Below are 20,614 nucleotides of genomic sequence, written 5' to 3'. Positions count from 1 at the left end.
ACTCCTGGGTAAGTCTGCTTCTTTTTGTTCTAGAGCTTTTAGGTGTGGTGTTAAGTCACTAATGTGAGCTTTCTCTGTTTTCTTTATATGGGCACTTAGTGCTATGAACACCCACTAAAACAGTTTACCTGAGCTAATAGGAGCTCACCAACTCCAGTTGGACTAGTAAGGAACAAGCATAGGACCAAACTAGTTCCTCTGCATGTGGCTGACAGTTGTATGGCTGGGGCAGGCTGAGGGACCACTGGCAGTGGCACTGGGATTTATCTCTACTGTATGTACTGGCTTTTTGGGATCCTGTTCTCTTTGTATGTATACCTTGCTCAGCCTAGATATAGTAGGGAGGGTCTTGGACTTTCCACAAAGCAAAGTGTCTTACCCTCTCTTAGAATTAGATGATGTTGGGGTGGGAGGGTGTGTGGAGGGAATGGGGGGGGGAGGGAGTTTGAATCTGGATTGGTATTTTTTTTTTAAATCTAATAAAAAAAAGAAAATTTGGAACATAGAAGAGAGAGGGAGTATCTATGTATAACAAATGTTCTCTTAGGGGACTCGATGTAGTTGACTGAGGAGGACATAGTGGCTTCAGAAGTATATAATAAGCTGATATAATAAGACAAAATAGAGAAAGGGAGCTACGAAAGGAAGCCTAAAGAGGGGGATTAATGTCAGAGAGAGGGAAAACTATCACTAGTCATAAGATTTCTATTGTTCCTCATGTTTACGCTTCCCTTTTTTGGGCCCTTCCTGCCTTGCCTACCTATTACTTCACCTCATTTGCTGAGGTTAAATTGCTTTTAGAGGAACAGAGCCTGGAGCAGAAGCACTTCACAGACCACTCCTTGTCCTCTCTCCAGGAGGCAGCCAAAGAAATTGACTATTTATATTGCCTACACAAGTTTTCATTCTTTCCACACATGTGTATGCATAGATAAAGTATAACATCGGTTTTCATGTTTGCACACTTTTTAAGCATTTCTACCATATTTTACATCTCTTTCTTTCTTCGATTTGCTTTTTTTTTTTTAACAGTTTTGATCACGACTGTTTTTTTTTTCTTTTGTGGGCTTATCCATCATGAAACACAAAAGCTCTATTTCATTGCTTTCAGAGCTGCTCTAGAAAACCCACTGATTAAGCATGCCATTGGTGATTTCTCTGTTGATGGAAAAGTACTCTCCATGCTTACAAACTGAGCTTCTTAAAATCAAAGTTTTACATTGGTGCACCGTTAGAGTCAGCTTGTTCTACCAGGTTTCTAAAACCACCCTCGCTGCCCTTAGTCTGAAATGCCCAGATACAAGCACACTCAGTCTCTGCTGTTTGTTTGAGATTCACACTGAAAACTCTATTACATTTTCACAGCATTGTATATTTTTACATTTTCAATTTGATCTATTATCATACGGAAAACCAAGCTGGAACTTTGTGCATTTCTGGGCACCACACACCACTATTCTTCCTTCCTTATTTTCTCTGTAGTTCCGTTACAATTCTGCCTGGATTAATGTGCAGTTTTAAGGGTTTCTGAACACTGTGAGTCATACAGTGGTCAGTAGCTGATATTTTTTCCATGATTCCCTATGTCCTCTAAAGTTAACAATAGTTATTTTCTATATTTTTTCCATATTCAACCACTCCACACCTAGAACTTGTTCTTCTCACTAATGTATTTTCTCAATCATTGCAAACATAGTCTCCATTGTTCGGATTACATTTTCTTGATGTAGTGTCTACTGATGCCTTCTGATCTGGCCTAACCTAGACTCTATGTGTTTAAAAACTTGCAGCTTGGTATTTGACTTCACCATAGCCCAACGAGTCAGGAACGTAATTCTTAATTTTGGAGTCTGTGTCTTCTTTCACGTTCTTTGTTTTGACTGGCTAGCTTCTGGAGCAAAGCCCCATGGGAGTTGACAATTTCAAGACCTTATTTAATTTACTTCTCAAATTTGTTTGAAAATTTGGCTGTCAGTAGACCATATAGATGGCCATGGTCTATGCTGTCACCAGAAACCATATTGAAGTCCAGGATCTGCGCTCCCGCTGACTGTAAAGGGCAAAGGAGGTACTTTTGCAGTGGTATCAGAGAATGTAGACTCACAGTTGAAAAAGAGAGACAAGACTTCTGTGACAATCCCTAACCCTACTCCTACCCCCCAAAAGTAACAGCCTAGACAGAAAGCCATTGAAAAGGACTCTTACAAAATTATGATAAGGATGCTGAATTGTAGTTCTCTACAATTGATGGCTTCTGGTGGAAATTTGGGTGGGGAAGTACTCAGTTTTCTTTAATAGGCTAGCCACTCACTGGGAGTTTGACCATGCTGCCAGGAACATAAGGACAACACAAATAGAACTTTTTCCTTTTTCTTTTCTTGAGAGAGAGGTTCACTGGGGGGGGGGGGGGCAGACCTTGGAGGATTAGGAAGTAAGTTTGATTGGGATACATAATGTGAAATTCCCAAGTAATCAATAAAAATATTATGTAATAAAAAACCATTTTTTTCAGAATTTCAACACTGAACATTCATCATCTAGTCTTCAGTGTATTTATTTCAAAATCAAGCATCTGTCTTCATTTTGGACATTTTTATGTAAAAAGTTAACAACCCATACACCAGATCAAGTACCTTGCTTGTTTTATTAATAAAGTTTTGTTAAAACAGAACCATGCTCATTACATGTTATCTGTTGCTTTTGTGATATAACAGGTGAGTTGGTAGTATTGACAGTGCCTAGCTAGCTTTTTTTGCTGAAAAAATCTAACTCTGATGTAAGTTCTTTGTGCTTTAATGTATTCCATGATGGATCCATGCTTATTTTTGTCCATTTATTTTGACCATTATGTTGAGTACAGTGACCCTAATTTTTGGTATGTTGCTTTTAATTGTTCTTACTATAATTTCTTCAGTTTTTCTTTGTATTGCTCCTACTATTTATTTTCCTCGGCTGCTAAGAAATAAAATCATGAAATTTGCAGGTAAATTGAGCTAGAAAAAAAAATTCACCCTGAGCAAACTAACCCAGATCCAGAAGGACACATATAATCAGTGCTCTGGGCAGTGATCATCGGAGAGAAGCTTCCTCCTGCAGTCAATGGGAACAAAATCAGACTCACAGCCAATGTACAGAGTGGGAGACCTTGATCACTCAGTTCTGAGTGGGATGGCTCCATCAGACTCCGACCCCCAGGACTCAGGGAGCCTTGTGAAAGAGAAGGTGGAAAGACTATGAAAGCCCGAGGGGACGGAGGACACCAAGGAAAAAAGTCTAAATGCATCAGGTCCACACACATATGAACTCATAGAAACTGACAGCATGTACAGGGCCTGCAAGGGTCTGCATCAGATGGCGTCCCAGGACTAAGAGAAGAAGTGGACACACATTCAAAACTCAGACGCTGTCTCCGATTGATAACTACTCACAAATAGAGAAAACAGTTTTCTCCAAAAAGTTTCACTGGGGATATAAACTACTCGTAAGGGCAAACCTATGCCTGGTAGGAGACGGCCAACACAAAAGGAACTGAATGCCCTTTTCGGAGATTATTTTCTCATAATATTTTGTCAGGACATTTTTTATTTTCAGTCTTACAGGTCCTTCACATATGTATCTTGGCTTCTGGTTTGTGTCTATGGGATTTTTGTGTCTTTGAGTATATGTGTTTCTACTTCTACTTGTGTTTTCTCTGGCTCTTTTCCTTGTTTGTTTATTTGGCTGGATTCCAGTTTGTTTGTTTTGTTTTATTGTATTATTATCTTTTAGATGCCTGCTTTCTTTTTTTTTATTATTCAATATTTAGATGCTTAGGTATTTTATTTGTATTTGTCACCATTATGGGCCAGTGTATAGTCAGGTAAAGTCAATATTCTTAACATAACTAAACAAAAACTCGTTTTCAAATGAAGGTAAGGCTCATCTCTCTCTCTCTCTCTCTCTCTCTCTCTCTTTCTCTCTCTCTCTCTCTCTCTCTCTCTCTCTCTCTGTGTGTGTGTGTGTGTGTGTGTGTGTGTGTGTATTTGGTTTTTCAAAGCAGGCTTTCTTTGTAGCTCTGGAGTCAAACCTGGAACTCGCTCTGTAGACCACATTGGCCTCAAACTCACAGAGATCTGCCTGCCTCTGTCTCCCTAGTGTGGGATTAAAGGTGTGTGCCGCCACCAGCTAGCGGCATATCTGTACTTTAAGGGTTACAATATTATCTGTAGAATAACATTTTTTTCCTTTTTCTTTTTTTAAAACTATCTTTTTTTTTTCATTTTACATACCAAGACCAGTTCCCCCTCCCTCCCCTCCTCTCACTCCCTCCACCTTCTCCTTTACCCACCTCCATCCACTCAGAGAGAGGAGAAACTTGATCAGTCACTGAGGAAAGCAGATGCCAAGATCCACAGCTCAGCAATGAGCTGAGCTCCTGGAGTCCAGCTGTAGAGAGGGAGTGATAATATGAGCAAAGGGGTCAAGATTATCATGGGAAACACACAGAAACAGCTGACCTGAGCTAGTGGGAGCTCACTGACTCTGGGGAACCTGCATAGGACTGAACTAGGTGCTTTGAATATGGGTGACAGTTGTATGGCTGGGGCAGTTTGTCAGAATTTATCCCTATTGCATGAACTGACTTTTTGGAGCCCATTCCCTATGGAGGGATACCTTGCTCAGTCTAGATACGTGGGGTGGGAGGAGGGCCTTGGTCCAGCCTCAACACGATGTGATGGATGTCTGTTTTCTAAGGAAAGACATAAAGGGAGTGAATCGGGATGCGGAGGTAGGGAGGATCTCAGAGGGGCTGGGGGCAGGGGAAAACTTACTCAGAATATATTGTATGCAAAGAAGCTATGTTCAATAAAAAATAGAAAAAATATGAAAATAAAGTAAAATTCCCTTTTATAATATTTTATCTTCATATCTTCTTTGTACATTTGTCTTAGAGTACACAGCCTGCTAATTTGCTACATCTTCACTCTTAAATATGCAATGACGATTAAGCTTTTTGTCTTTATTTTTATCTATTCAAAAATCTATATTTCTAAAGCATGTAAATACTGTATTTACGTATTTAGGAATATCTTCAACAATAAAAGAAATAAGTACCTAAATTTGAAAGAGAGCAAGGGGAGTATGAATCAAGTCATTAGAGGGAGAAAAGGGAAAGGAGAAATAATGTAATTATATTATTTTAGAAATAAACAATTAAAAATAATCTTTCCTATATTTATTGTTCATTTTTTAATGAGTTACCTTTGTTCCTTAGCAATGTCACACACGTATATAATGTACTCTAATTGTTCATACCCACCCTCCCTTATTTCACTTCCTCTTCTATTAACCCCGCCTCCTCCTTACAAGTGTTTTGCCACAATCACATCTTTTGTTTCACTTTGTGACCCACTGAGCTTAACCAGGACTTCCCATCTGGACACAGGTGTGGCGCTCTCCATTGGAGCATGTGACACTCGCCACTAAAAATAATGATTCCCCATCCCCCTCAACTGCTTCTTGGGGAGAGGTCAGGCCCCGAGGCCCTTCCCCATCCACAACTGATTACTGATAGGCCCATGTTGTGCTAATCCAGTGCAGATAACCACAGCTGCTGTGATCATGTTTACAACAGCTCTGTCATGCCCAAGAGATGGAATTTCATAACCCTCTTCTCTATGCTGTAGCTCTTACTTTCTCTTTATCCCCTGTTCCAAGATGCTCTCCGAGTCTTAGGTGGTGGTATAAATGCTCTGTTAGGACTGACCACTCGTCCATCACTTATTCTCAGGACTTTGAATAGACAGACACGAGTCTGCATTCTCTGTCATTCAGTGCAGAGAAAGGCTTCTCTGATTAAATTGAAAGTACCACTTGTCCACTGGTATAAACACAGACAGAGGACAGTTTGACATTATGTCAGTTTGACACAATAACAGTAGAAAGCTCAATCCTAGGCCCATGATTTCCTCATCTTAGGGTTGCTAAGGAGAGATCTGGTGTTATTCTGATATGTTTGTTCTTATAGATGAATTGGTGTTATTCCCTTATAGAGTATGTGGAATATAGTTTTTAATAACACGAGTGTATGTGTGTGCACGCAGAGGTCAGATGACAACTTGATGGAGTTGTTCCTCTCCTTTCACCATGTGGGTCCTAGAGATTAAACCCAGGTCTTCAGTCTTTGCTGCAGGTAGACAGGTGCCTTTCTCTTCTGAGCCATCTCACTGTCCTCCTTACTGATTTCGATGTAGTTTTTCTCCTTTTTGTTCTTTTAAGCATTTCCACTTCTCCCTCTGTGGCTTCAACTCCTCCGGTGCCTTTGTTCCCATACTCAGTGGTGTTAGGTTCATGTGTTTAGAACTAACAATTTGCAATTGAATAAACTATCAAGGGGCATGGCCCTTGAGAGACTGATGCTCTCTTTCTCAGTAGCTATTGATTGTAGATCTTCATCTAAGAGTGATGCAGAGTAAAACGATATGTAAAAAAAATAAATGAATTTTTGGAGAAGAATAAAAATAAGATTTGAAATATAATAAAGTAAAAATGCTGGTAAAATTATGGAAATAGAAAACACTATCCTGAGTGAGATAACCCAGACCCCAAAATATGAATATGGTATGTACTCACTCATTAGTGGACTCTAGCCATAAACAAAGGACATTAGGCCTATAGTTCGCGATCCTAGAGAAGTTAAGTAATAAGGTGAACCCAAAGAAAAACATATATAGATCCTCCTGGAAATTGGAAGCAGACAAGATTGCTAGGCAAAAGTTGGAAGCATGAGGGTGGGAGTGGGGTGGGGGCGAAGGGGAGGGGGAAAAGAGAAGGGAGAAGTGGAGGGTTGAGGAGAGCTTGGGGGAGTGGGATGGTTGAGATGGAGAAAGGACGGATATGGGAGCAGGGAAGAAGACATCTTAATTAAAGGAGCCATTTTGGGGTTAGAAAGAGGCTTGACTCTAGAGGTATTTCCAGGTGCCCATGGGGTTGTCACCAGCTAGGACCCTGGGCAGTGGAGGAGAGGGCGCCTGAACTGGCCTTGTCCCGTAGTCAGACTGATGACTATTGTGAATATCACCATAAAACTTTCATCCAACGACTGATGGAGATAGAGATAGAGACCCACATCAGAGCACTGGACTGAGCTCCCAAGGTCCAGTTGAAGAGCAGAAGGAGGGAGAATAAGAGCAAGGAAGTCAGGACCACGAGGGGTTGGTCCACCCACTGAGACAGTGTGCCTGAGCTAATGGGAGCTCACCAAATCCAGCTGGACTGGGACTGAATGAGCATGGGATCAAATTGGACCCTCTGAATGTGGCCGACAATTGGGGCAGACTGAGAAGCCAATGATAATGGCACTGAAATTTGTTTCTACTGCATGTACTGGCTTTTGGGGATCCTATTCTATTTGGATGCATACCTTCCTAAGCCTGGATGGAGCGGGGAGGGCATTGGACTTCCCACAGGGCAGGGTGCCCTGCCCTCTCTTAGGACTGGAGGGGGAGGAGGGAGGTAAGTGGGGGATTGGGAGGGAAGTGGGAGGAGGGGAGGAAGTGGAAATTTTGAATAGTATTATTTATAAAGTAATAAAAAATTATTAGAAAAAATTGTAGTAAAAATAAAATGTGGTAAACACATAGGGCAAAAAAGAAAAAAAATACATACTGTTAGTTTATTTCTGGGTCCTTGGAGACAGAGACTCCCATTGTATGCATCGTGGTGAGATGCACAGTTGATCCTTCTGTCCTGTGGTTCTTTTTTCTTCTGGTTCTAAACTTGTATTGAACATGTGTTCAATATCTGCCAGTTCACTTTTGCTGTAGCTGCTCCCTCTCTTTTGTACCAGGGGCCTCTGCTAGCCACAGTCAGCTTTGCAGTCTGTAAGCTGGGTAGATTCTCTTACTTCTCATAAGAGTCTCTAGATCATACCCCAAGCCGGGGCTGATGTTTTAGCTGAAGATGTCTACCAAGTTCAGAGAAAGTACGGGAAGCATCTACCACATTGTCAGCTGTACAGGCAGAAGACCCAGCTAGCTATATTCCAGGTACCTTGAGCATCTGGGAATTTCAAGAAGTCTGGGAACTTCCAAATTCTTGGGCTCTCCAGAAGCAAATGGCGGATAGGTGGCTTCAGAGGCTAATCCACCCACTGACCTTACGTTTAGGATGATCCAATTCCAGCGCCATCCTCAGTAGATGAGATCAGCTGCAGACCATGGAGTCTGGAGCTTTCGTTGCCTGGCTGCCTCACTGCCACCACGGATCAATCATTTCGTGTATCAGCATCTGGCCTCTCAACTCTCCCAACTGCCTTCCAAGGCTCTCTTACTTCACTGCGATGGCCAGTTAATTTTCCATTGGTGCTTGTTCCATGTTCCTGCCTCCCCAGGATAACCCAGTTTTCAATGATAGTTTCCCTCTAAAGATGGTTGGGGGCCACTGCCTTTGAAGCCACAGCAGAGCCAACACAATGGGATTCCTTTCCACTGCTAACTCATCTGCCAAAGGAATCACCGTCTCTCCAAAACCCGTAACTGGATTTGAAGCTTATGAAGCTCTGATTCTTCTCAGGGTAGAACTGCCAGTCTCTTTGTGATGAGGTTGCTTGGCCTGCCTTTCGGATGAAGCTTCTGCTTCCCCTCCCCATTCAGGGAGTTACACAATTAAAGTAGTTCTCTTGGCTTACTCTAAGCAACACATTGCCTGTCTTTTCCTCAGTACTTTTCAGGTATTCTCCTTTGTGGACTCCCAAATCCCTTCTTTCTCTGCCTTTGGAATAGGCTCTATTTTTTCCTTATTCTTAAAATATAATACTGGTGTATGCGCGTGCGTGTGCGTGTGCGTGTGCGTGTGTGTGTGCAGACGTGCATGTAGAAGTCAGAGAATACCTTCATAGGGTCACTTCTCTCTAACTTCCATTGGATTTTAGATAGTGAATTCGGGACAACAGACTTGCAAGGAAAGTGCCTTCACCTACTGAGCCATCTTGCCAACCCTGTCTTTTTCTTATTCTGATTCTTCTTCACCATATACAGACGTGGCTTCAAGTCTGACATCTTACTGAGAAGTCTCTCATTCTGTTTTTATTTCAATATTAGCCATTTTTTTTTCTGAGAAAGAAATGTATTTTTCTTTTATTTTCCACTTTCCTGGTTGCTTCTGTTTTCTGTAGCTTTCCTTGCTTTTCTTAGTATGTTGGCTCTGATTGTCACATGTGCCCCACCCGTCAGAGGCTGATGACATTTAGCATGGGACACTAAGAAGTTATTTAAACCTGTATTTGTATGAATGGGCTTTTCCATAAAGTAATTTGCCAGTTGTGTTTGGTTTATTCATTTAAATTTTGCTGGAGAAGCCTCAGATATTAGACTCTAATGCCTTTTCTCTGGGCTAGTCATTATATATATATATATATATATATATATATATATATATATCATCGATAATATATTTGGCCCCCACTCTTGTGAATGTTGAGTGGGAGGATAAGGCTATGGTATCACCATGAAGAATGCTAAATTTCTCTTTGTTCTTCTTTAAAGGAATAGTATCATAGATATCACCTAAATCTAATTTTCTTGCCCAGAGACCAACTGTTCTTCACTTCATTTTCTGCCTGACCATTGCCAGGCTACAGAAAATGGGGGCGAACACTTGAAGATGTTCTCTGCAAGAGTGATGGATGGCAAATCAGTCCCATCACTCACTTGCTCTCTGCCATCATCCCTCTCCTAGGCTTGCTCTCCATCACAGAATCCCAGGCACCACATGCCCACACTTATTTTCTGGTCACTCTCTAAACTAAATCTGCAAATAAAAGACATGCCGATAAGATCTGGGGTGCATACAGAAGGCAAAAACCATGGTACTGTTCTTTGGCAGCTGTCATCATCAATTTTGTGGACTTGAGATTTCACATCAGCCTCAGGATGATTTCTTCCGAATTCCCTGCTCTGATGCTTCAGTTAGCCATGGACCTCTCTGTAGTTCTCATACCACCGAGATTTGAAAGCTGACCACAAACCTCCTGAGTAGCCATGCTTTTTGCTGATCCACCTTTCTTTGGTCTTTCCAACAGTTTTATTAATAGTTCTTCCCAGTACTGGATCTCTTCCTGGTGGATGTTGTCCAGTTGTTGCTTCAACGGATGTTCAGTCAATCCCTTTGTTTTGAGACTCATCTTCGGTTCGCTTTCACAGACAGTTTGGTGACATGGATAACTTTTCATCTTGACTGCAATTGTCCTTACATTAGATAAACCAGTTACCACTCTTATCTGCTTTCCAAGTTCTCATAATGTCACTGTTGCCTCAGAGTCTCTGTTTGCTTTTGGAGATTTGCGACTTTAATTAAGAAATCAGTTTTCATGTGCTACTTTATATCGGGCATTTGGGAGAGAGAAGAATGATATCTGCTGTCTAAATAAACATGGTTTCATATCAGCTTCCTCATTCACCCCTCAGCCCTTTCCCATATGGGCTCTGACCAACCTCCAGTTTTCTCCATCCCTTCCTCACTCACCTTCAACCCTTGCCCAAACAGACTCTGCCCTTCTCGTCTACATGTTTACTTCTCTAACTGCATTGGCCTTGTTGCAAACCCTTGAACCCACCAAAGTCTTTCCTGCTTCAGGACCTTTCAAACATCACTCCCCTGTCCCAAGAAAGTCTAACTTGTACTTCTTTTTGCCATCTCAGAGATGTCTTGCGTGACCACACTCACATACAAACTGAATTCCCTTTTCTCTCATAAAATGCAGATTTTCTACTTTATAGTACCTGTATTTTGGTCCCATTAATTAATTAGCTAATTAATTAGACATCTGTCTACTGTATAGTAATATAAACTTTAGATTTACTATATATAACCAGATCTCCACTACTAATTTGCTAAGTATAAGAAAACATCTTTGAAGGAAAACTTATAGAAAGGGGATATTACAAACTGTATGTCTTGATGGATAGGACAGAAGTGATCTCATTCAAGCAGAAAGGACATTATAAAAGATCAATTTCTTGAAAGACTCACCCTCAAAATATATATTTCCTCATGCTGTTTTAATTCTGTGAACTATCACCAAGGATAAAAAGGAACAGGACCAATTTATAGGCTATGAGGCTTAGTATTCCCCCAAGCTCTTCTTTTCTTTCTTTTCTCTTTAATAGTAATAAAGAAAAAAACCTATTCATTTTCTTTTTCATCCTCTTAGGCTGAGTCTATGGTAAAAGCATCCTTAATAGTGTTCAAATGAAAAAAAGCAAAAAAAAAGGAGAGTAATGAGAAAATTAATATAATGAAATAATCAATGCAAATGACATTCCATTGTCCAGAAAAACCCTCAATCAACTCTTTTAGAATTACTGAATCTGATGAGTAATTGTGGCTTAATCTCTAATTGTAAGATCAAGGCATGCTGTCAGAAGCACTGCCAGCATGAAATAGATACTTGATGGTATTCGTTTTAAGTTGGAACTTTAAAGAAATTGAAAACCATTCATCAAAATCATATCACAAAAGGCAACTATTAACTAAAAGCCCCTAAATTTGGTAAAATAGAAATTTACATTTGTCATCAAATAAAACTCACCAGGGTTTTATTTTCCTAGTGTTTTTAAGAATATAAACTCTTGGAGGAATTTTTTAAATAATAATTTCTTTCTGTATCCTTAACAAATGATGGAATTTAATATGTATCCATACAGCTAAAAATCAAGTTTTATCAGGGAGAATAAGGAGTCAAAGGAATACAGTGTAATTGTTCTGTGGACACATATAAGTATGCGTTCAATGGCTTAAATTCTTCTTGATATTGTTTGGGGAATGAGCTGACTCTAGTCTTATATGTATACACATGCACCGCAGCAATTTGCAGTCCATGAAATGTTTCCCATGTATTTCATTTTTCATGATAAATTGCATGTTTATTATTTCCTAACCTCATTAGGCCTTATAAAATAACGTGCCTGGGTTAAACAATCATTAAGTGTCTTTCCAGCTTTGTTGCTCTAATGTTCTCAAACTGTGACTTGGCCCTAATCATGAGCACAGCTCAGTACATCCCTTCCCTCTGCGTGTTTCTGTGTTTGTCTCTGCCACTTTGGTGTTCTCCCGGTAGACACATCTAAGGGCATGCTGATTAAATTAGCCAAATTAACTCTTTGCCTGACTCGGTCCTCATTAAGCTAATGAGCAGACGAGTTCTGCATCTGTGTGTCTCAGTTGTCTTAGGTCAGAAATACTGTCGCCAGGAGCGCCAGGGAAAAGTTGTCATTGTGACATTCCTTAAGAGTTTTTAAGTTAGCAGCTCAAGAGCGAGCATGCGGCTCCGCTGTATCGAAGCTGTAATGGGCTAGGTGATCTCATTTTCTCTGCTCCATCATTGAGGAAAAGGAGCAGTTGTGTTTCCTCCCCCAGGAAAGAGTTTCTCGGGAGAGCCAGGATGAGAGATGCAGAGCAGCATTCATCAGAGGGAGGGGGATCTTTGTAAGCATGAGGTGCAGTAGAGAGATTAGATCTTAATGATGTAGCAACTGTGTGGTGGCAGCCCTACAGATCCATTGATGATGAAGTTTGTGTTTGTGGGCAGGGCATGAGAGGGATCTTGGAGATAGATTTGGGGGAACAACAGAAGAGGGAGGGAGAGCTAGCAACCATTTTTAAAGGTTGGGTGCTTTTGACTCTAAAAGCCATGCTTCCTTTGTTCAAATCACACATCACAGCATCCATTGGACTCAGTGGCATTTCATATTGCATATTAAGCAAGGCTCTAAAACTTTTATACTGGATTTAAAAATTGATTTTTAAATAACTTTTGGTGCTTGTGTGTAATTATAAAGTGTGAAACCGTAAGGGTTGACAGCAAAGTGGCCAGCACATGGTAAATGCCAAATACATGTTTTTCAGTGGACAGAAGGGCACGGGGAGCAGTGGCTGTGTTTAGATATTATGGTTGGCCAAGTCCCCATGAGGGCTGACAATGGCCTTCACTACAGCTTCCTCAGTCTGAGCAAATAGTGTGAATGAAGGAACCATGATACCTCCAGGGATTGTGGTCAGTTTATGAGGGCAGCCTTTATTTTTTTCTTTTTTTCCGGAAAGAGAAAAGAGGCTCTCTTTAACCCTATGAGTACAACGGTGAGACAAAAGTGTCTCTCTTCATGGCTCTAAGTGGTACCCCTTATCACTTACTACCAGGGATCAAAGTGAAATGTGAATATATGCAGACAATACATGTGTAATAAACTGGTCATTGTGAGAAGGTAATGAAACTTTGGAAAACGTAAGATCATTTTTAAAAATTCTAGCGTTGTATATAACATCTCTTTGTTTTGGTTGGTTCCAACCTTAACACTGAGTTATGTGGCTCAGTCATCACCCCGAGCGCTGAACAGTGGACTTCGTCACAGCTGAGAATACTGCTGGGAACAGTAAAAGATTCAGGGCGTGCCTGCCATACTTCCTGTGCTAATAAACTCTGTGATTTTACACTTCCTGATCCTCCCATCCCCAGTCTTCCTAAGATGCCTAGCCATTGTGTAATACCTAGACCCACTTTTGTAGTAGAGATCAGGTTCATAGTTGAGACAGTGCTACGGACAATACAAAGGCTTTGGTAATGGACTACTCCTTTGGCCTCAGATTGTTTCAGATTTCCTCTGCTGCATTACGTCCTGGCTGTACCTCCTGCCATCTGTCTGTTCTTATCACAAGGCCCTGAAACTGTAAAATGGGGGGCAATTAAATCCACACACATCATAACGCCATTGTGTGATTCATGTACTGCCTAGTACATTGAAAGCTCTTGGAAATGCCAGCTGCAATCACGAATGTAGCCCATGGGGACTGGGGCTGGAGCCATTCCTCGAATCAAAAATATCACAGTGGCTAGCAAAACCGTCTTTCTACTTGATAATGTACAGCTTTACTTAATTTGAGGAAGTAAAATTCTCCTAGCCAAAAGGAGGTTTCAGAGCTATTGATGGCTCATTGAACGCCAGTGAATGATATCAACATGGTCACTCTTGCAAAAAGCAGAGAATGCTGTGGTCCATTTTACTAAATTAGGAAAATCATCCCAGAAAAGCACTTAAACCCTTCAGAATAATGGAGTATGGTAAAGGATGACTGTGTGGCAGGGATGTGCGTGCCAGTCCAGGCCTGCATAGTGGGCTAAGGGGACGTTGAAAGTATTGTTGAAGTACAGTAGCATGATTAGGCAAGGTGAAAAGACTGGTACCCATGCCATGCTAAAAAATCTGGAAGTTATGGCATAGTTAGCAAGCTAAAGGGCCGTGGGGAGAACTTGATGACGTGTTGCTTCAAGCGGGGTATAGCAGAAGAATATGAAAAAATAGAAGGCTTTATCTCCATTGGTTTCTATGGGAGGAAGGGTATATCAGAACCAAAATTCTTATTGAGAAGATAGAACTGTTTCCCAGGCCAAATATGAAGATAAATATTCATATGGCAAAAAAAATATCTATCTGAAAGTTGACTGATCAACAAAGAGAGAGATCACAGATGGATTTTCTCCATCTGGCTGTCGGTCCTGAGGCGGTTTCCCCTAAACTCTGAGCCCCAGAACCGGCCTGAGCATAGGAGCTATCCCATAGAACTCCAGTGACTTTGCCACAGCAGCCTTCCAGGTCCTGTGATCAACTGTGATTCCATGTCTACGGAGTCACTGATGGGCCTCCAGGCTTACCAGGACAGGCGGTACTGGTACAGTACATTTAATACTTGGTGAGTATTTTGACATCCTACACTCGTTTTTGCTTATTTTTTTAAAGATGGAATATTATGTAACTGGGGCTGGTCTTGAGTTCCTGATCCTCTTGCCTTCATCTCTTAAGAACTGGAATTATAGATGTATGCCTGGTTCTTCCTTGATTATTAGCATTGAATTTGTGAATTGGGCTGGTGTGAATCATTTGTCTGGACTGTTTACCTCTGGAGGTACCAAATTCAGTCTTCTCATCTAAGACCAAGCTTAGAGAACTCTTCAAAGTCTTTCTTTCTCAATTTGTTGAAAGTCAGATGGATTTTCCCAATAAGTCCAGTGTGTGCACTGTTGTGACCTAATTGTATAATGGACACCATCGCCTTTGTTTCTGCAGGTGGCACTAAAATTGTAATTATCATAACCACTGAAATACACATGAAGGGAATTTAAGACTTGCCTCTTAATTTGAACTTATTCCCATAGTCTCCCAACTATTGAACATGAAAATATTTTCAATAGACTTTTCACTTTTGACAGAAACAAAAGAGATTTTTTTGTATGAATTATCTCAATTTGCTGTTCTAAAAATTTATTCTTTTTTGAGAACTTAATGCATGATACTGTATCTATATCATTTTATCATGTTCTCCCCTGTCCACACTCATCAACTTCATGGCCTCTTCCTCTTTGATTATTATTATTTTTACACACACACACATGCACACACACACACACACACACACATGCATGTACCCATTTATGTACACATGCACCATGAGTCCATTTAGTGCTCTTTGTGCATGTGTGTATATGTTTAGGGATAGCCTGTTGCAGGGTTCATCCCTAAGGAGGGTGGATTCTCCGGATAGGGCTTAGTAATTGTCTGTAGTTTTTCATCTAGGTGCTGCTTTTGTTTGCTTGCTTTTTGCTTTATCTATCTTAGGGTGAAGTTTGGAAAATGATACATTTTTCCTTTTTTGTTTTAGTTGATATTCGTAACACTTCAACAAGGCATTAGAGATGGGTTTATTGTTTCCAATTGAAACCTGAAGAAAGTAGGAAGAGGAGCTTATCAAGTCTCCTTTCATTGTGTTTGGTACGTGGCTGAGTGGAGAAATTAAAGACTGCCTGTGTCCCTTGTATCTCCCAGGCAGGACACCATGCTGCCTGATCATGCTGGTATGACTGTCGGCAATAGCCATGGCTGGGGAGATGATGGCAGAACCATCTTTGCAGATGGAGACTGTAACCTGTTCATGGGGATTACAGCAGTCTGAAATCCTATAGCTGCAGTTACAGACTGTTAGTTTTGGAAATGTGATGGTACCAATTTCATGCCACCCATTCTGATTCCTACATCCTTTCATGAAGTTATCCAGGAATGGAAGTCCAGTTTGCTGTGATGGAAAAAGTTCGATTCCCACAGAGGCATCATTCTGGTCTTTTCATTAGAGCCTCAGATTTAAAAAAAAAAAAAAAGAAAAAAGAAAAAGAAAAAGAAAAGAAAATCACACAGATCAGTCCCAGTGCAGCTCTCCAAATGGCTCTGTATCCTTTGTAAACCCATTTTGGTTTGTGGTTGTTTCCTTCTGAGATTTCCCGTTTTTCACTGATTCTACACTGGTCTGTTGAAAATACTAAAACATTTTCCTTTCTCATTAGATCTGTTCTCCTCAAATCCCTCTGCTGCTTTTCTGAACCACGTCTAAACTTGGAGAGAGATTTTTTCTTCTTCTTTAACTTTCCTATATAACTGAAATTTTAGGCCAATCAAAAGCAATAATAACAATAATACAGCTTCTCAATTTTCAGCCATAAATAATTCTGGCAAAGAGAAGGAAAAGAAAATTAAACTACCAAATACATTTCCATACCATGCTGGGAAGAACGGCTATAGGAAATTATTAGATTTTCTTCTGTAAATGTCTTAGTAAAGAACTTGGCATTTTGCTAAGTTTTCTTCCTTTCCCCAAAGGGTGTGAATTATCTAGGAAAACACTTTCATAAAGTCAAGCATGAAATAGTTATAAATAGTTATAAATAGAGTAGGAGATGGAGCCAAGCAGGGAGGGGAGATGAAAGGGAGAGGAAGGACAGGTGGGTGTGGGGGCCTTGTGCAAGCACACAGAGAAAGATAGAGGAAAAAGTGCAAAGCCTTGATGCTATGGGTTAGTTTGCTATAATTCTGTGCAGTAAATACATACAGTAGGGTTTTTCTGTAGAAGCATAAAGGGCTGGTTTCTTTAGAACCACATGGCTCCTTCAGTTTCTGCTTCTGTCCCAAGGATTAACTAGGAATTGACATGTAAGATACAACCACTGAATCATTCACTGGAGACTCATAATCAAATAAAAAGTTGAAATTTAATTTTGCTCCCATTTTGAAAATGTACTGTTTATTGAGCACGTTCTAAACACACTTTCCAATGCAGCACACGTATTTCTATTGGCAGTGTCAAAGGGTATCATCTCTGGGGACAAATCCTTGTGGTGTTTTCTGTAAATATTATTTGGGTCAAGACCTGTTGATCTTGACTCACTGGTTCTTGGAGCTATTACAGGAAGTCTGGACTGCAGGGTATGGGGTGAATGGATGAGTCAGTAAACAGAGTCTTGGAATATTGAACTTGATGTCAGAATCCAAGAACAGAATGATATTCAGTCATGTTAGCTTCCCGTTAGCAGGAATAGAATGGAATAAGCTCTTGGTGTTCAGAATTCCTTTTTGGAAAATGACATAAATCAGAAATTAACTTTAAGACAAATTGCAATTCTGACAAAGGTGCATGACAATTAGCATCAACTCTAGTGATGGGTGTATAAGGCAGCATTATTTGCCCACGCACGCGGGATGCAGCTGCTCTTCTGGAACAGCTTCTTCAGGTGGAGGTTTATGAGTTCTCTCTGCTAAATGTCTTGCCTTGAATCTCTTCTCCTTTCACATTAATGAACAGAAACAAGAAGCTTTCTCATTTATAAATAAAGACCAGAGAGCGATCAATAGAATGCCACTAATATGCTTTTCAAGATTAATAGATGTTAATAAAATGAGGTGATAAAATTGCTAATTGGATTCAGTAGGTGGAACCGCAGCAAGGAATATTTTTAGAGCCTTTAAAAACATTATCCTTTCTATTTGAAGGAGGTGGATTGGAAGACTCCCCTTGTGTTGAGTTCGGGAGTGGTCTATTTTTTTTTTTTTTGGAAAGTCTCTACTTATTTTATTTATGGACACAGATCCATAACTTCCTGAGAGCAGCATGTTCAGTTTTCTCAAATTTTCTTCTCTGTTGCAAAATGACAGGGTTCAAAATTACTTGATTTAAATTGATACGATTTTCTCTGGAAAGCTGCAAAAAGGCAGCAGGCAGTAACTATTTTTGCATTTACTCTTTTATTCTTAGTGCCCATATACTTACCAACTAGAATGGCTATGAATAAACATTTGATATTTGTCACCATTGACAATAATGCATAGGGGACAATAACTATGACTGCTTTTGTCCATGGGTGTACATTCATACGTATATGCCTTTCCAGAAAATACTGATCTACATTCAATTAGAAGAATTAAAGATCTTAACCCGCCTCTGTGTGTTTATATGTGTGAGTACAGGAGTACCCATACCCTGACTCATGGATAAGGTTGTCTGTCTCTACCTTCTGCCTTCTCCGAGACAGGGTGTCTTGGTCACTGCTGTGTCCACCAGCCTAAATGACTTGAAGGCTTCTAGGGATTATCTTGTTTTCTCCTCTCCTTTCATGGTATTAATACTGGAAGTATAGACACGTGATACTATGTACAGCATCCCATGGGACCCGAAGATCTGAACCCAGGTTCTCACATGTGATAGCCTTTATGGAGCTACCCAGCTATGAGCAACTACGTTTTTCAAAAAACATTACAACTTTAATTTTAAGGTCAAATGTAAGAAAATGTTTCTAGACTTGGACATTTTGTAGAAGCCTAAAAAAGTTATATTCCTTCCCTTAAGAGACTTATTCATAGAGATTTATCTCTGAATGTTATATAGAGAAAATCCCTGCATTGTTACCACATAGGGTTTTCATAGTTAACACAATGTCTCATCACAGACCTGGGCATTTTTACCTAGTAGTATGAGATCTTCTCTCTTAAAAAAATAAAGTTCCTAAATCCCATTATCATTGAAGCCACATAAAGAGTAGGGCTGGAAGAAATAAAAATAAAGAATTAAAATTTGATAAGTAGGAGAGCTATACCCAAGCAAACAATGAATTCTGTAGTTTTAGCACAGGTTTCCCAGAAATAAGACAAGAATGAAAACATGATGGGTAGTGACTAAAAAGAGCAGGTCATTTTGACCAGAACAACAAGCTTTTCCCATTGAATTGTATGCATCATACACAGCTAAATAAGGATCGTGAGTTATCCTGAAGAACAATTTTTTTAAAGAGAGGAAAAAAATCCCTGTTTTTGGTATGATTATTTTTCTATATCGATACTTTAAAAATGCCTACTTGTCTCTTATTAAAGGAGTAGTGAGGGTTATTTTGAATACAAATGTTGTATGGAAAATTGTTATATCCTAGAAATTAGAGATCTGCTAGCTGCCAATTATACAAGCAAAGAATAGTTGGAAAGAGGTCGGCGTAACAACAACAGCTACAAAGATATCGAAACCTGTGCTGAACAAAACTACACCCGGCCAGTAATATTTGTGTTTGTGTGTGTGTGTGTGTGTGTGTGTGTGAGAGTGCTCACATGTGTGTTTACATGTGTGTGCTATTCCCGAGGAGGGGGAGAGCTTTTCCTAGAAACCTCTGCTTCCTGATTGGAAAGGATTTTTCTCAAATCTTTTTTATGGTTTGAATGCAACTTATTCCACATAACATCATGTGTTGAACTCCTGGTTCCCAGCCATTGGCACATTTTAGATGATTGACCATGAGCCCCCCAAATTTTGTGGTCAGGTCTTTAAGGGTTCTGATGTGGCTTCTCTTTTGGATAGGTGCTCTGTTTCCAGATCTACCAAGATACTTCAAACTCCTGTTGCCACAAACAGAGCCCCACAACTTTCCCTGCTCTGGAGATGGCACCCCTTAACTCATGAGCTGCAATAAATCTTTTCTCCCCTATGGTGCTTCTGTCAATGTCTTGTCACAGCAGCAAGAAAAGCTCCCAATACAAATCCTAAGCTTTTCTGCACCTAGGAGAAAACCTACCACTATTATTCTGCTCAATGGACATAGCAATACAATGACTCCTAATGTGATATATTGCTCTAGCCATAGATTGGTGAATCACTCAACCTCCATTAGAGAAGCTGCTTCTTGCAGTAGATAGCAACTAACACCAAGATCCACAACTGGTAACTGCAGAATGCTCAGCCCTGAATATGCTGCATAGGCCACGCCCTGCCTCTTGAGCTCAGGGTCTATGCAGAAGAGGGCCCAGAATGATTATAGGAGCCAGAGGTGGCAGATGACTTCAAGGACACAATGTTTTGCAGTCAAGGCAGGGGGCAGATGTGTGTATGAACTCACAGAGTCTGCGACAGCATGCATATGACCTGTAAACATGCTCAAGCCAGACAAAATCTCAGCATGGGGTTCTACTTCTCATTTAATGAGAAAGATTATTTTTTAAAATATGTACTTTATTTTTAACTTAATGTAAAAAAAGCACGGCTCCAGACTACTTTTGACAAGGAGAAATTTCTTATATTTTCCAGTAGACATTTAGAAGATTAATATCCAGAAGCTATAGAACCTTGAGCAACATCAGGTTGAGGCTTTTATATGTTTTTGGCATTTCTGTTTCCTACATATGGCTACATGCATCCTGTTTGGGTGCTTTAAGATACTAGGGAGTGGCAGCTAAAATAGAAGGGGAAAAGAGAGAGTTGTCGGAGACACATGGTCAGTCCA

This window comes from Microtus oregoni, unplaced genomic scaffold (genome assembly GCF_018167655.1).
Source record: "Microtus oregoni isolate MIOR12 unplaced genomic scaffold, Mior012 000001F_ref0000356, whole genome shotgun sequence".
Taxonomy (NCBI): Eukaryota; Metazoa; Chordata; class Mammalia; order Rodentia; family Cricetidae; genus Microtus; species Microtus oregoni.
The sequence above is the reverse complement of the archived record's forward strand: the minus strand, read 5'-3'. Positions refer to the sequence as shown.